Source organism: Rhagoletis pomonella, unplaced genomic scaffold (assembly GCF_013731165.1).
Source record: "Rhagoletis pomonella isolate Grant_MI unplaced genomic scaffold, Rhpom_1.0 Rhpom_scaffold_00014, whole genome shotgun sequence".
Taxonomy (NCBI): Eukaryota; Metazoa; Arthropoda; class Insecta; order Diptera; family Tephritidae; genus Rhagoletis; species Rhagoletis pomonella.
The window spans coordinates 232,643-237,476 of NW_023458568.1; the positions used below are offsets into that span (position 1 = coordinate 232,643).

The 4,834-nt window shown below is 42.8% G+C and overlaps 1 long non-coding RNA gene across 6 annotated transcripts; it reads right to left on the minus strand.

Moving 5' to 3' along the window:
* Positions 1 to 6: 6 nt before the first annotated feature.
* LOC118749157 lies at positions 7 to 4,821 on the minus strand. 6 transcript variants are annotated; one of them, XR_004994165.1, is made up of 4 exons: positions 3,304 to 4,821; positions 3,196 to 3,236; positions 1,250 to 3,141; positions 7 to 1,027 (listed from the first exon to the last, which is right to left on the minus strand). It is a non-coding gene; the product is annotated as an uncharacterized LOC118749157 (long non-coding RNA). The 6 variants fall into 6 exon arrangements; XR_004994162.1 differs by having other exon boundaries at positions 3,196 to 4,821; XR_004994163.1 differs by having other exon boundaries at positions 1,250 to 2,902; positions 2,986 to 4,821.
* Between the last annotated feature and the right edge of the window lie 13 nt (positions 4,822 to 4,834).

Here is a 4,834-nt window from a genome sequence, read left to right on the forward strand (position 1 = left end):
CCTTTCCTGGTATACAATTGATTACTCTCCCAAGATGCCATTTCTGTGGTGGTACGTTGTCTTCGTGGATGATGACCATTGTGTTTTCGTTGATGTTGAGACGATCCGAAAACCATTTTGAGCGTGCTTGAAGCTCATTAACATATTTGTGAGACCATCTTTTCCAAAATGCTTGCTTAATGCGTGTCACTTGGGTCCATCGCTGCAAGTTGTCTATATTAGTTGATATGATTTTCTCCGGAAGAGCTTGTAGGGATCTGCCAATGATGAAATGTGCACGTGTCAGTGCCTCGTAGTCGCTTGGGTCTGCTGATAATGGTGATATCGGCCGGGAATTAAATACCGCCTCTATTTCTACCGGAACTGTCGATAACTCTTCAAATGTCAGTCTAGCTCTGCCAATGCTGCGGTTGAGATGACCCTTCGCTGACTTGACTGCCGCCTCCCATATACCGATAAAATGAGGTGCTCTAGGGGATATAAAATAAAAGTTGATAAATTCATTAGCCCAGTAATTTATGATTGCATTTTTATTTTCATGTTTGAATAGAAATGCCTTTAAATCTGCAAGTTTACTACAAGCGCCGACAAAGTTTTTAGCATTGTCGCAATAAATGTCAGAGGGTAGGCCTCTTCTCCCAATCATTCTCTTTAGTGATGACAAAAATGCGTCTGTAGATAAGTCGGTTACGGTTTCGATATGCACTGCCTTTGATGCAAGGCATACGAAGATCGCGATATACGCCTTGTAAGGTGTCTTGCCACGAATCCGTAAGTAAACGTTGACTGGTCCACAGAAGTCGATGCCACAGCGCGCGAAGGGGCGTGATGGAGTAAGCCGCTCGACTGGTAAATGTCCCATGACTTGTTGTTAAAGTTTTGGTTTGTATTGTACGCAGTGTATGCATGACCTCACGATCCGCCTTGCCACGTCGCGTGCGTTTATTATCCAAAATTGCAGTCTTATCAATGCTACGAGTGCCTTAGGTCCAGCGTAGTAGTTTTTCCGATGAAGATGTCGATCTTTCTGCAAAAGATGAATTTCATTAGAAAAATGTTGTTGCTGAATATTCCAAAGTATGCATAGTAAGCCGTGATGCAGCTCCTGTGGTGAAAGTGGCTCCGTGTTGTTCGAGGTAGCAGTGTGTCTTAATTTCTTGCTGTAACGGAAAATCCAGGCAACCAATCGAAGCTTACTAACGTACGAACTGCGATGGTTGATGATTTCTAAAATGTAGTTGGTACTTACAACCGGTTTAAATGCTGATTTCCGTTTTTCACTTTCAATGACTTCCAGGTCTAGGCTATCGCACTTATTCCTCGGCAAGTTTTCCATCTCCTTGTATAAAAACTTGGGGTCATCATACCACATTGATTTGGACAGCTCATTCACGGTGCATCCTCTAGATATTATGGCCGCTGGGTTGTCTTGTGTGGGAACGTGCCTCCATTGGATTTCCGACATCCTGTTGCCGACAAAGGTTGATAATGTAGCTGAATGCACTTTTAGCCAATGTATCTGCGAGTCTGTCGAAACAAAAACATTAAAAGATTTATCAGAAAAAAATTGGTATAATATTAGCAAGTAAACGAGCGAGAAGAACAGCGCCACAAAGCTCCAATTTCGGCAGTGATTGTTTTTTCAACGGTGCAACTCTTGATTTTGCTGTGAGCAAGCGAACGAATGTTGCTCCATCTTCGCTGACAATGCCATGCAATTGGAATAACTGAGCACCTACCGAAAGGCAATACCTATGCACCTTGATTAACGAAAGGTCCGATATTTCGCTGAGAAAGCTCTTCCACGCATATTCGATGGTTTGGGGAACCGTCTCATCCCAGTTTAACTTCAGGAGCCGTAATTCCTGCAAAAGGATTTTTGATTTTATGATTACTGGAGCCAGGAGACCAAGAGGATCGAATAGCGATGATGCCGTGGAAAGAATCGACCGTTTGGTGATGCAATTAGTTGATCGCAAAGGTGGTTGAAAAGAAAAAAGGAAACAATCGATGTTTTGGTCCCATTTCATTCCAGGTGTGCTTGTGATAGATGTATCCAAATTAAGATCCTTAGCTAAACTGTCTTCTCTGAACCGTTGTTGATTAGAGTGCTATTTAGCTAATTTAAATCCACCTAAATCTAGCAATTGAGTTACCTCTTGCCTTATTTGCTCCGTATAGCTAAGTATGGAGCAGATGCCATTCCATAAGTTACCGTATTGAGTTGATATGTCGAAACCTCCTCAGTGGGTGAACTCCTCCATAAAATATATTGGTATTTCCGGTCGTCTTCGTGCATTACAACTTGCCGATACATTTTGATGATGTCGGCGGTGAGCGCATACCGATAAAGCCGAAAGCGCAAAAGCAGAATGAATAGTTCAGCTTGCAAAGTAGGTCCTACTATCTGTAAATCGTTAAGCGATTTTTGGGTTGTCGTTCGACAGGATGCATCGAATACGACCCTCAGCTTGGTTGTTGTACTTGTTGGCTTCAGAACACAGTGAGGAGGAATATAATAATGTGGTTCATTTACCTTTGGGTTTTCCACAACGCTCATGTTTCGCAAACCTTTGTATTCATCCATGAATTCGATGTAGTGCGCCTTTAGAAGAGGTAACTTCTCGAAACGACGTCCTTGTGCATGAAACCGTCTCAAAGCCGTTACGTATGAGTCGCCCAAACAACTAGGATCATCCTTCAAGGGCAATCTTACAACTATTCTGCCACAAGAGTTTCTGGAGACTGTATTGAGATATAATCGTTCGCAACTGTGCTGTTCACGAGTCCAAGGATCCGCGGCAGTAGCAACCTCCTCCAATTTCCACAATTTCTCCAACCATGCATCCAGAGATTCATTAGCTGTAAGTAAATGTTTGATATCGTCCAGACACGACCCATCCTAACAGCGTTTTTGCAGTATTGGCAAATTAGTTCCTAGTTTAATTTGACCGACAGACAGTAGGCTGAAAAACGTTTCAGTACCTAACAACAAGTCGACCTTCCCTAGCACGTGGAATTCCTCATCTGCCAATGTAGTATTACCTGGGATGTTCCATGAAGAAATGTCGATTTCTGGATCCGGTTGATAGGCAATGTGGGTTGTGATGCAGAAGGTCAATGGGAGCTTGAAACCAGTGACTACCGATTTGGTATTAGTTGTTGTTTTATACTTGATATTGGTCGACGACTTACCAATGCATTGGATTTCAATATTCTGCTTACTTCTTGACAACCTTAATTTTTGCGAAAATTCATTCCTGATGAAGTTAACCTGGGAACAGGAGACCAACAGTGCCTTACCCAATTTGTAGTTGCCAGATGAGTCACGAACCCAAACCTTTGCAGTTGCAAGAATGATGCTGTCACTGGACGAGTTTTTCATATGTGTATGTACAGTAGCCTCCGTTGTTGAAGATGAAGGACTTGTGGCTTGTTGGTTTGGTGCTGATCCACGATGAAGTAGAGTGTGGTGTTGCCTTTGACAAACCTTGCACCGATGCGATGATTGGCAATGCGTTACTTGATGCCCCTTTGAAAGGCAATTGATACACAGACCAAACTTCTTTGCATTATCAAAGCGCTGAGCGATGCTAAGTGCCTTGAAGCGCTTGCACTTCAAAGGTTTATGGCGTGAATTGGAACAAATTGGACATGGTGTGTTGGAGCAAGAAAAAGCGTATCCTCGTTGCTGGCCCTTTGACTTGCTTGATGGCGATTTGTTGGTAACAGGGTTGCTGGTGTGAGCGCTGTCAATAGACTCCTAATACTGGCAGTGTCTCTCCAATATCCTAGTGCAGTCTTCCCATGTTGGAAATGATTTGAAATCTAGTGATTCTTTCAATTTCTTGCTGGTTTGTTCATCGGACTTCTGCAAAACTAAATAGATTAGCATAGCTTGTGATATTTGCATGTCAGTACCGAGCGACAAGAGAGATCCATATTTGATGAAGCCTTATCGATAAGACTTCTAAGCTGAATACCATTTGTTTTAGTAACAACTGGTAGTTCGAACAATGATGAAATATTTTCCAAAAAAATTATTATCATAGCGAGCCTTTAGCCTATCCAATGCCTTTGGATAATTCTCATTTGTTACCTGAAATGCGTCCACTGTTTCCAACGCTTGACCTTGTAGGCAATTCCGCAGGTGATTGAATTTTTCATTGTTGGACAAGCTATACTCACGATCAATTATCTGCTATCCTCGGCATCCAACCTTTCGATGTCTGTCTGAATCGTCAGGATTTGCTTGAAATAAGATTCCAGGATACCCAGGCGGCACTTGTGTTCAGCAGGTGAAAGTGCTTTTCCACCTGATCGCAAACTACCCTCGATGATATTTTTGATTCGAGTGATGTTTTTCTTGACATTTGCACGTTGTTGCTTTAGCAAATCCAATGACATTCTGTATCAATTTGCAAGTATAGTGGTTACTTACGTTTGGGTGGACGACGGAAGGCAAACCAGTAGCGGCGGCGTAATGGTGGTGAAACAGGAGTCCAGAAGAGACCAGTGGAGACCACAATACTAGTGCTGCTGGGCAATGGTTATGGCAATTAGGTTCCAATGTTCAACGAGGATGATAAAGTCCAGCGGTGTAGTCCAATGGTGGAGTTCCGTGCTGATGACCAAGTGTCCACGAAATACCAGATGCGAATACTTACTCGAGCCCCACGTTGGGCGCCAAAATGTTGGGTCGCAGAGCGTTTTCTGCGATCGTGCAAACTAGCCAAGTGAAAACAGCTAAATCCAAATGGAGCAAAATAAATTGGCTGGGTAGGTTGGTGGTCAACAATAGTCTGATTTATTATTTCCAAATTTCACCCTTATA